This window comes from Mus caroli, unplaced genomic scaffold, assembly GCF_978045245.1.
Source record: "Mus caroli unplaced genomic scaffold, Mus_caroli_1 scaffold_8, whole genome shotgun sequence".
NCBI lineage: Eukaryota > Metazoa > Chordata > Mammalia > Rodentia > Muridae > Mus > Mus caroli.
In genome coordinates, this window is record NW_028227263.1 from 142,704,752 (window position 1) to 142,717,115 (window position 12,364).

A 12,364-nucleotide genomic window follows, 5' to 3' on the forward strand; every position below is an offset into this window, starting at 1 on the left:
TCCTACAGAGGAGGGAGGAGCTGGAGAGGGGACCTGGACGCTTGCTTCGTGCTTTGCAGAAGTGGGGGTGGGGAACAAGGTAGGGATGGGTAGGCGAAGAGCTGTGTGCTCACTTTGCCTGTCTGGGAAGAGACCCAGAAACAGACCCTCTTTGTCGTTTTATGCCTTGCAAAAGGGAGGGTTTTAGTTTAGTTTAAACACACACAGCCATTTACTACACATTTACTTTATGTGTCAGAGTGCAAATGTTGAAGTCAGAAGAAAACTTATGGGAGTCAGTTTTCTCCTTCCAGTGAGTTGAATCAAACTCAGGTTATCCGGTTTGGTTGGCTGGCTAGTACCTTTATCCAATTGAGCCATCTCATTGGCCTATGGAAGGTATGGCTTTGGTCTTTTTGTTTGTTTAATTTTCTTTCTTTCTTTCTTTCTTTCTTTCTTTCTTTCTTTCTTTCTTTTTTTCTGAGACAGGGTTTCTCTGTGTAGCCCTGGCTGTCCTGGAACTCACTCTGTAGACCAGGCTGGCCTCGAACTCAGAAGTCCACCTGCCTCTGCCTCCCGAGTGCTGGGATCAAAGGAGTGCACCACCACGCCTGGCTTGGCCAAATGCTCTTAACTGCTGAGGCATCTCTTCAGCCCCCTAAGGAGAAGTTTTTACTATGTCTAGCATCAGGCATTTCACACACACACCACAGGCTCACAGAAGCCTATAGTCTATAGATAACAGGTTGGGTTTCTCACAGATTGTATTCACAAGCCTCCTTAGTCCCAAGAGTTCAGGCTTAGTAACATCTCTCTCCCCTCTACTCAGGTCAGTCACATCACCACCATCACCATCACGGAAACCAAGTTGGAGCGATCTCAAATGACCTACAGGAGTCTTGGCTAACAAAACTTGCCATGCTCAGTCCTGTGTTGGAAGTATGTCCTGTGTAGGTACTGAGATGGCTCAGCGGGTTAAGGCAAGGCTGATCATTTGTGTACCACATCTACCATGTGGTAGAGGAGAGAACTGATTCCCAAAAGTTTTCCTCTGACTGACACAGGTTCAGTGTGTCATGCAATGGCATGCATTCTACCACTACCACCACCATCACCACCACCACCACTATCATCCAAAGGTAAATGTAAAACAAACAAAAATCAAAACACCTCGGCGTTCAGGGTAGCATGAACAAGATAGAAGAAGCCCCTGGGTTATGTAAGTGCGTGTTGCTGAAGACTGACCCCTACCTCAAACACGCTAGGCTGAGCACTGTGTCACTGAGATCTTCCCCCAGCCCAGTTTGCAAACATTTGAAGAGTGAGTCACAGGGTGTAATTTTGGAGAAATATAATAACCCTAGGCTTCCCAGATCTGTGTAACCTGTGATCATGTATGTGCTACTGGTTCCGTGTTTACCCACCTTTTAGGACAGAACCCCCACCCAAATGTCCCAAACCCATCATTGCTCCCTGCCCAGCAGGCTGTGCTTGTGTTCCAGGGGGCTAGCTGCTTTGGAATTGTTGCGGGACATGAACAACCAACCCCTCTCCAAACTCATACCAACTTCCAAATAAACGGAGTCCCTTGATCAGAAGCCGTATTGTGCGGTTTAACACGACAGTGAACGATGAATAGAGCCATTCATTGTACACACACAGGCTGCTCTTGGCAGGGGTGCAAAGGGCGAGGAAAGCAAATAACAAGCACAGAGTTACTTATTCCATGGAAGAAAAACTTATTGCCCAACCCATGATGGAAGAGGTCCAATGTGATCCTCAGCAGACTGGGCATCTGGCTAGCCTTCCTAGTAAACTGTGCTGCTTTGGGGGCCTCACCAAGTGTTGCTGCCATCAGCAAGGTGGACATTCATCAAAGCTGTGGCTGGCTAAGATTGGTGAGATGAATCCTTTACAGTCGACTGTAGCCATTTTTTGCTTAGGAGCTCACTGCCGAATCCTGAAGTATTCATAGAAGGGCTGACCAAGAGACACCAAGCAGCCAGATGCTATATGACATAGCAGAGGTGGTTACTGAAGAGCTAATAAGATACAAACTATGAGGTGGCTTTCATTGCACAACTTCTATATGCCTACTGTGTAAGTTTTATTTTCTAGACGAACAATCAAATCCTTTTCTGTCTTATGATTTAATTAAAAGAATATTTTATGCTAGTGTCTGTATGTGCTTGCATGGATGTGTACCACATGCATCTCTTAGAGGCCAGAAGGTGGTGTCAGATATCCTATGTGTTGAGAGAGACTTGTGAGCCATTGTATGGGTGCTAGGACCTGAACTCAGATTATCTAGAAGAGCAAGGTTTTCTATTACCTTAGGAAGGCCTCAAACTCACAGAGACCCATCTTCCTCTGCCTCCCGAGTGCTGGGGTTAAAGAAATCCCCAGCCACCACTGGCTGTGTGAGATGTTATTTAACAAAGGAAAAAGCTCCCCAGGGGCTGCTGGTGGCTCTGCAATTAATTGCATTTATGGCTCTTGCAGAGGACCTGAGTTCAGTTCCTAGTATCAACAATTCGTGGGTCACAATCAACTGTAACTCAGTCCAGGAAGTCTGATGCCCTCTTCTGAACTTCAGGGACTTTGCACACACACACACACACACACACACACACATATATACAAATTTTTGTTTTAATGATAAAAACAAATTTTTGCAAATTAGTTTCCCATTTATTTTGGCTCTATGCCATGAGAAAATGTTTGGTAGCTACTGACCTCAGTGGCCTACAGTTCTAAACTGAGGTTATGCTCCAGAAGAGTCAAGTATCAGTCAACTCTGTTATCCATAGCGCCAGCACACAAACCACTTCTCTTTTGTTTCTTAGACCTTCAACAAGAATGCTTTCTTTTCTTCTTCCTCTTCTATGCAGCCTTGGCTGTCCTGAAACTCACTTTGTAGACCAGGCTGGCCTCAAACCCAGAAATCCGCCTGCCTCTGCCTCCCAAGTGCCGGGATTAAAGGCATGCGCCACTACTGCCCGGCCCCAGTCTACATTCTTATAGAACTCAGGGCTACTAACCCAGGTACCACACCACAATGGGCTGGACCCTTCCCCATCAATCACTAATTAAGAACATATGCAACAGGCCTTCCTATACCTAGATCTTATGAAGGCATTTTCTAAATTGAGGTTCTCTCCTCTGAGATGACTACAGCTCCTGTCAAATTGACATGAAACTCAACTGCCATGAGAGGTGTGGTTTTGTCAGGAGAGGTATGTCACTGGGGTGGGGCCTGAGATAGTCTTGTCCTAGCCCCAGTTCACTCTCTTTGATTTATGCTTACTGTTTAAAAAATGTGATCTGGGGGCTGGTGAGATGGCTCAGTGGGTAAGAGCATTCGACTGCTCTTCCGAAGGTCTGGAGTTCAAATCCCAGCAACCACATGGTGGCTCACAACCATCCGTAATGAGATCTGACTCCCTCTTCTGGAGTGTCTGAAGACAGCTACAGTGTACTTACATATAATAAATAAATAAATCTTTTTAAAAAAAAAATGTGATCTGTAGAAGCTGGAGAGATGGCTCAGTGGTTAAGAGCACACTGGCTGCTCTTCCAAAGATCCTGAGTTCAATTCCCAGCAACTACATGGTGGCTCACAACTATCTGTAATGGAATCCAATTCCCTCTTCTGGTGTGTCTGAAGATAGCTACAGTGTATTCATATACATAAAATAAATAAATAAATCCTTTTTAAAAAATATGTTCTTGTCTCTCACCAGGCATCCTCGTCAATTTCAGAAGCACTGTCGTGATGCCCAGGGAAGACAGGGCGACCTGGAAGGCCAACTACTTCCTTAAAATTGTCCAACCTTTGAATGAGTACCCAAAGGCTTCATTTCAGGAGCAGACAATGTGGGCTCCAAGCAGATGCAGCAGATCTGCACGTCCCTCCGAGGGAAGGCTGTGGTTCTGATGGGCAAGAACACCATGGTGCGCAAGGCCATCAGGGGGCACCTGGAGAACAACCCGGCTCTGGAGAAACTGCTGCCTCACATCAGGGGGAACGTGGGCTTCAGGTTAACCAAGGAGGACCTCACAGAGATTAGGGACATACTGCTGGCCAGTAAGGTACCAGCCGCTGCACGTGCTGGTACCATCACCCCATGCGAGGTCATTGTCCCTGCTCAGAACAATGGTCTGGGGCCTGAGAAGACCTCTTTGGGCCCCACCTAAAAGCTCCAGAGGCACCATTGAAATTCAGAGTAATGTGCAGCTGATAAAAACCAGAGACAAGGTAGGAGCAAGTGAAACCGTACTGCTGAACATGCTGAACATCTCCCCCTTCTTCTTTGGGCTGATCATCCAACAGGTGTTTGACAACAGCAGCATTTATAACCCGGAAGTACTGGGCATTCACAGAGCAGACTCCGCACTCTCGCTTCCTTGAGGGTGTCCACAATGTGGCCAGCATCTGTCTGCAGATGACTGTTGCCTTGGTGCCACACTCCATCATCATTGAGTACAAAGAGGTCCTGGCTTTGTCTGTGGAGACTGAATACACCTTCCCACTTGCTGAAAAGGTCAATGCCTTCCTCGCTGATCCATCTGCATTTGTGGCTGCTGCCCCTGCTGCAGCTGCTGCCACCACTGCTGCCCCTGCTGCAGCTGCTGCCCCAGCCAAGGCTGCAGCAAAGGAAGAGTCAGAGGGATCAGATGAGGAAAAGGGGTTTGATCTCTTCGACTAATCCCCTCAAAGCAACCAAGTCAGCCGGCTTAATTTGAGAAATTTGGAAATAAAGGCTTACTTCTCTTAAAAAAAAAAAAAAAAAAAAAAAAAGGAAGAAGAAGAAGAAAGAAGGAAAAAAAAGAAAGAAAAGAAAAGAGAAGAAAAGAAAAGAAAAGAAAAGGATCTTTAAGCTTTTGCTCCTGACACTGGCCACTGCGCCAGTGCTTGCTGCAATGCCTCCTCTCTGTGATGGATTTATCTCTCTGGAACCGTAAACCTAAATTTCTCTAAGTTACATTTGGTTATGGTTTATCACAGTAATGGAACACAAACTAGGACAATATTTAATGTGCATAGAATAAGGTAACATATGCCACAATATACTAGCTTTGGGTGTGTTTTGTTTTGTTTTGTTTTGTTTTTCTTTGGCTTTGTTTTTGTAACAGGGTTCCTCTCTGTAGCCCTAGCTGTTCTGGAACTCACTCTGTAGATTAAGCTGGCATTGAACTCAGAGATCCACCTACCTCAGCCTCCTGAGTGCTAGGATTAAAGGTATATGCTGCCACTGGCCAGCTACAATACACGTTTAAGGAAATAGTGTACTGATACATTTAAAATCAAAATATTAGACTGGGCATGTGGTACAATCCTTTAATCCCAGCACCCAGGAGGCAGAAGCAAGAGGATCTCTGTGACTTCGAAACCAGCCTGGTCTACATAGTAAGTTCCAGGACAGTAAAAGACCCTCTCTCAAAATAAATAAATAAATAAATAAATAAATAAATAAAATTTAGCTGGGTGTTGTAGCAGTCAGCGTGTCATAACAGCACTTGTGATGTAAGACAAGACCATCAGGAGTTCAAGGTCATCCTATACTGCATAGTGAGTTCAGGGCTAGCTTGGGATACAAGAGACTCTGGGGGCAGCAGAGGAAGTGCATAGTGAATGTGATAAGTGAAGATAAAATACTGAGTAGAGGTACACTATTTCACATGGTCCTCAATGTCTCAGGCTCATGGAAGTGATAAGTCCTTCCCCCAAGGTGAGCCTCTGAGTTACAGCAAAGCTCTCCTGTATTTTTTGTTTTGTTTTGGTTTGTTTTAGTTTGGTTTGGTTTGGTTTTTTTTGAGACAGGATTTCTCTGTGTAGCCCTGGCTGTCCTGGAACTCACTCTGTGGACCAGGCTGGCCTCGAACTCAGAAGTCCACCTGCCTCTGCCTCCCGAGTGCTGGGATTAAAGGCGTGTGCCACCACTGCCCGGCTCTCCTCTTTTCTTACTGTGAATACGGCCAGTGTGTACAAAACTGCACATGCTGCAGCAGCTGCACACTCCTCTCAGAATGACTGCAACCTGAAACTGTCCTTCAGAGGACACCTGGCACCAGTATTAGCTAACTCCTCTTGGGCTAAACATGATGAATATAGTAGGTTTCAGTTTGTTGGTTAATTTACGCCGAACCATATGATCAAGGAGAGTCCACCCATCCCATTATGTCTGTGTGTAGCTGTCCTTTCTTTAGTCCCTTGTCACCCCAGTCGTGTCAAATCCAGAAATCACAAAGGATGCCATGAGTTCCTGTCTCAAAAAAATCAAAAGAGCAAGTTAGGATGCCTTTAAGTCCAGCACTCTGGAGACAGAGGCAGTCTTGAGGCCAGTCTTGTTGATATAGTAATTCCAGGTCAATCAAGGCTACATAATGAGATCCTGTCTCTAAAATTCCAATAAACAAGAAAATCAACAACAAGAGAACCCAAGGTGTGTACTTCCATACTATCGCAAATACTGAAAACATTTCTCTTAGTGTTTTGTAGTTTTTTGTGTCTTTCCAGTTTTTTTTTTTTTTTTTTTTTTTTTTTTTGGTTTTTTTTTTTCGAGACAGGGTTTCTCTGTATAGCCCTGGCTGTCCTGGAACTCACTTTGTAGACCAGGCTGGCCTGGAACTCAGAAATCCGCCTGCCTCTGCCTCCCGAGTACTGGGATTAAAGGCGTGCGCCACCACGCCCGGCTGTCTTTCCAGTTTTTAGACAAACCATAATTAAACAAGAACACACACACACACTCAAACTCACACAGACACACACACACACACACACTCACACGCACACGCACACACACACACACACACACACACACTCGAACTCAAAAATATGGAGGGGAGTTGACCTTGGACTCCTGTAAGTCGGCTTAAACTTCTGACCCTCCAGCCTCCATATCTCAGGTGTTGGCATCACAGGCTTGTACTACTATATCTGATAAATATACACACTTTTAAAAAAGTTGCTGGGTGTGGTGGCGCACGCCTTTAATCCCAGCACTCAGGAGGCAGAGGCAGGCAGATTTCTGAGTTCAAGGCCAGCCTGGTCTACAAAGTGAGTTCCAGGACAGCCAGGGCTATACAAAGAAGCCCTGTCTCAAAAAACAAAACAAAACAAAACAAAAACAAACAAACAGACAAAAAATAAAAAATAAAAAAAAGTTACATTTTAGGGGCTGGAGAGATGTCTCAGTGTTTAAGAGCACTCATTCTTGTAGAGGGCCTGGGTTCAAGTCCCAGCACTCACAACCGTCTGTAACTGCAGTCCCAGCAAATCCGGCTCCCCTCCTGGCCTCCAAGGGAACTGCATGCTGTGCACAGATAAACCCAGTCAAAACATCCCTGCACATCACATGAATAAAGCAAGCCTTTGAAAACGATGTGTGATTGTTTCTATTGTTGAGAGAGGTATACCAGAGCATATCTGTGGAGGTCAGAGGACAACTTACAGTTTTTTCTCTCCTTCCACTAATTTGGGTCCTGGGGATCACACACTTGGGTTGTCTTTCTAGGCCAAAAGTGCCTTTACCAGCAGAGCCACCTCAATGGCTCAAACATTCTCAGTTTTCTCCCAGTGAGATTGTGTGCTTGCCCCAGCGTGAAGTGGTACCCAAGAAGAGGGCTCCCCTTCTCCTCAGAGAGGGAAGGAGTTATGTGGGAGAGGAAAATGTAGTGTGGAACTGGGAGAGGAGAAGGGAGTAGGGGTACAATCAGGATATAACGTGAATAAATAAATGAAAAAGAAAAGAATTGTGTCTTTATACCATGCCTTTTAAACTTAAGACTCTACCCTGAGTTTTTTCCTTTTCTGTAAACACGGTTTCCTGATTCCACTTTTAAGTTGTGTGCCTTGTCTGCTGTGGTTCTGCACAGTCATAGCTGTAGTTTCAGCACTAAAGAGGCAGGAGGAAGGCTGGTGAGATGGCTCAGTGGGTAAGAGCATTCGACTGCTCTTCCGAAGGTCTGGAGTTCAAATCCCAGCAACCACATGGTGGCTCACAACCATCCGTAATGAGATCTGACTCCCTCTTCTGGAGTGTCTGAAGACAGCTACAGTGTACTTACATATAATAAATAAATCTTTAATTTTAAAGAGAGCCGGGCGTGGTGGCGCACGCCTTTAATCCCAGCACTCGGGAGGCAGAGGCAGGCGGATTTCTGAGTTCGAGGCCAGCCTGGTCTACAAAGTGAGTGCCAGGACAGCCAGGGCTACACAGAGAAACCCTGTCTCGAAAAAACCAAAAAAAAAAAAAAAAAAAAAAGAGGCAGGAGGATTGTTATACTTGTGAAGTGCCAGGTCACCACTGTGTACCAGAGAAAAAGAAAGAGAACGATTTATGCATTACTGCATTATCTTAAAAACTTCTAATGATTTATTTTATTTTTTATGTGTATGAGTGCTTGCCTAAGTGTATATATGTGCACCATAATATATATGCCTGGTACCACAGAGGCCCCAAGAGAATACCAGATACCTTGGATGGTTGTGAGCTATCATGTGGATGCTGGAAACTGAACCCCAGTCTTGTGCAGAGCAGCCAGTGCTCTTAATCCCTGGGCCATCTCTAGAGCCCCTTAATAATTCTGCGGCATTAAAATACTTTATTATGGGCTGGTGAGATGGCTCAGTGGGTAAGAGCACCCGACTGCTCTTCCGAAGGTCCGAGGTTCAAATCCCAGCAACCACATGGTGGCTCACAACCATCCGTAACGAGATCTGGCGCCCCCTTCTGGAGTGTCTGAAGACAGCTGCAGTGTACTTACATAAAATAAAAATAAATCTTAAAAAAAAAATACTTTATTATGTATATTTGTGTCCAGGATGGAAACCGTGTGTGGAGATCAGAAGAAAATCTGTGGGAGTCAATTTTCTCTTGGTCCAGCATGTGGATCCCGGGAGTTGGACTCAGGTAGTGAAGCTTAGCAGCAAGCGCCTTTATTCACTGAGCTATCTCAATGGCCCCCATTTTTAATTGTGTGTCTGTGTGTGTATGACATGCTAGTCGTAGGACCATTTGTGAAAATGTCAGTTCTCTCCTTCGGCCCATTTAGAATCTGAGGTGGTCAGGTTTGGATACAGCCACCTTTATTCCTTTACTCAAGGAGCCATGTCAGCAGCCCCTGTTACATTGTCTTAACTCTTCATTGTTAATGCAGTTCCCTCAACATGGAAGCTTGATTCATTTCCAATCTGATAGATGCATTTAGCAACTTTAGAAAATCAAGTAGATTTCCTTCCTCCCCTGTCCCCCAATGCTGCCCACGCCTTCAAAACAGACACTTCATCCTCCTCTGTTTAAGGATGACATAGCTGCCATCTGTTAATCCAATCTGCATTGTGTGGAAAGGAGGCTCGCTTTCCCACATGAAAACCCCTCTCCAACTCCTTCAGGGGGAATTTCCCAGGGTCTCCGCAGGGCAAACAGCCATGGGGACTTGTGCCTAACCTGGCTCTTTGAAGATTATGAATTTGCAAACCAGAAAAGGAGAAGTAGGTCTGTCCGAGGGAGCCGAGTAAATCGCAGGAAGCCATGGGAAGGCTAGAATCAGGCCCTGGGATTTGTCAGAAAGCCAAGCATAGACAGCCAAAGGAGTGCTTCCTAAGTCACATTGCTTAGTTGACAGCCTGCTTGTGAGGCTTGTCACCAGCATCTCTGTTCAGGGTACCCGAATGACACTGACCAATCACACCTCTCCCTACTGCTGCTCTGAAACATTCCCAGACTTTCTTTGTACCTTTGTACCTTTTGTGTGGTGTGGATTATAATTTGAGTGCTAGCCCTCTCGCCATACCCGCCCAAAAAGAGTCTTGCACAGAGTGAGGTCTTAGACCTGGGTGTGGCCGAGTTGAGAGGTGGTGGACTTTTAAGAGATTAGTCATCTGGGACAATGTCTTTAGAAAAGATTCAAGCAGCTCTCAGGGCCACTCAGCTCAGGTCCCCGGAGTTGCTGTGTGCAGGAGGAGCAGGTCTGTCATTCCAGCACTCAGGAGGCTGAGGCAGCAGGAGCGATAGATCCAATAGATCCGGAGCAGTCTGAGTTACACAGCTGGGCTACATGAGACCTTGTCTCAAAAACAAACAAGCTCCAGGCAGTGGTGGCGCACTCTTTTAATCCCAGCACTTGGGAGGCAGAGAACAGTGGATTTCTGAGTTCGAGGTCACCCTAGTCTACAGAGTGAGTTCCAGGACAGCCAGGGCTACACAGAGAAACCCTGTCTCGAAAAAATTATAATTAAAATTAAAAAACAAAAACAAAAAACAACCAAGCAAACAATCAAATTGTAAGTAAAAAAAAACACAAATAAATAAAATAAAAGTACTGTAAATTTTACAGCCGGATATTTGGTGCATGCCTTTAATCCCAGAACTCTGGAGATAGAGGGAGGAAGATGTCTGTGAGTTCCATCCCAGACTGGTTTACAGAGCCCAGGGCAATACAGAGAAACCCTGTCAGAGTAGGGATAGGGGGTTTGGGGGTGGGAGTGGGAGTGGGTGGGGGGTGGAATGGGGTAGGGGGTATATGTATGCAAACACTCTCAAAAAGCAAAGAGATGCTAAAGAGATGGCTCAGCAGTTAAGAGCACTGGCTGCTCCTCCAGGGGATCAGGGTCTAATTTCCAGAACCCATGAGGCAGCTCATAGCTGTCTGTAACTCCTTTCTAGGGCATCTGACACCCTCATTCAGACATACATGCAGGCAAAAACCAATGTACATAAAAGGGGTCGGGGGCAGCACTGGAATGATGGCTCAGCCAGTAAGAGCACTGACTGCTCTTCCGAAGGTCCTGAGTTCAAATCCCAGCAACCACATGGTGGCTCACAACCATCTGTAATGGGATCCAATCTCTTCTGGTGTGTCTGAAGACAGCTACAGTGCACTCATATAAGTAAAACCAAATAAATCTTTAAAAAAAAAAGAAAGAAAAGAAAAGGCAAATCATGTGTTTAAAATGTACATGTACAAATGCTCTCAGGAGCTCATGTACATAAATTACACAAATAAATCTTTTTTAAAAGAAGTAAAATAGCCGGGTGTGGTGGCATACGCCTTTAATCCCAGCACTTGGGAGGCAGAGGCAGGCAGATTTCTGAGTTCGAGGCCAGCCTGGTCTACAAAGTGAGTTCCAGGACAGCCAGGGCTACACAGAGAAACCCTGTCTCGAAAAAACCCAAAACAAACAAAAACTATCTTAGAAGTTTCATTCTGCACGGAAACACCCAGAATTGCTGTTGGGGGAGGAGGGAATGGGGTCTCAGTATGTGGTCTTGGTTGGCCTGGAACTTGCCAGCCTTGAACTCACGGTGAACTAAGTGCCTCAGCCTCCTGAGTCCTGCAATTACAGGTATTATTTACCCTTTTCCAGTTAAACGTTTGATATTAAAAAAATTTTTTTTTTACCACTTAGAAATAGTGGTAGCAAAGCACTTTTACCTGCTATGCCATTTTGCCAGCCCCAAAGTTTCAGTTTTTAAAAATCCGAGATGAAGGGGGGTGGAGAGATGGCTCAGTGGTTAAGAACACTGACTGTCCTTCCAGAGGTCCTGAGTTCAATTCCCAGCAACCACATGGTGGCTCACAGCCATCTGTAATGGGATCCTATGCCCTCTTCTGGTCTGTCCAAAGGTAGTGACAATGTATTCATATACAGGGAATAAATAAATAAATCTTAAATGAAAACGTAAACAGAGTCTTAATACTTAGCCCTGTGTTGCATAAGTCTGTAGTACACACAGATTTTGACTTCCATATAGACTGTGGAATGATAAGCTATTTCATGAATATATCATCTCTCATACTGTCTTTTGTTTATTTACTTATTGGAGACAGGGTCTCACTGCAGTTCTGCCTGGCCTGGAATTCTATGTGTAGACCAGGCTGGCCTCAAAGTCACACTGATTTGCCTGCCCCTGCCTCCCAAGTGCTAGCATTAAAAGCATTCACCTGGCCGGGCGCACGCCTTTAATCCCAGCACTCGGGAGGCAGAGGCAGGCGGATTTCTGAGTTCGAGGCCAGCCTGGTCTACAAAGTGAGTTCCAGGACAGCCAGAGCTACACAGAGAAACCCTGTCTCGAAAAACCAAAAACCAAAAAAAAAAAAAAAAAAAAAAAAGCATTCACCTGGCAATGTATTATTTTTTTCACATGTTCAGAACACTTAAAATCTATTCTGCCCAGCTGGTGGTGCCACATGTCTTTAATCTCAGGTTTCGAGAGGCAGAGGCAGTTGGAGCTCTGTGAATTTGAGGACAGCCTTGTTTACAGAGTCTATGACAGCCAGGACGATACAGAGAAACCTTATCTCAAAATAATAATAATAATAATAATAATAATAACTTTAAAAGGGGCTGGAAAGATGGCTCAATGGTTAAGAGCGCTGA

The 12,364-nt window shown here is 45.2% G+C and overlaps 1 pseudogene; it reads left to right on the forward strand.

Annotated features, from left to right (window-relative positions):
* Window positions 1-3,754: 3,754 nt before the first annotated feature.
* LOC110299269 (large ribosomal subunit protein uL10 pseudogene) lies at window positions 3,755-4,688 on the forward strand (annotated as a pseudogene).
* The last annotated feature ends 7,676 nt before the right edge of the window (window positions 4,689-12,364 follow it).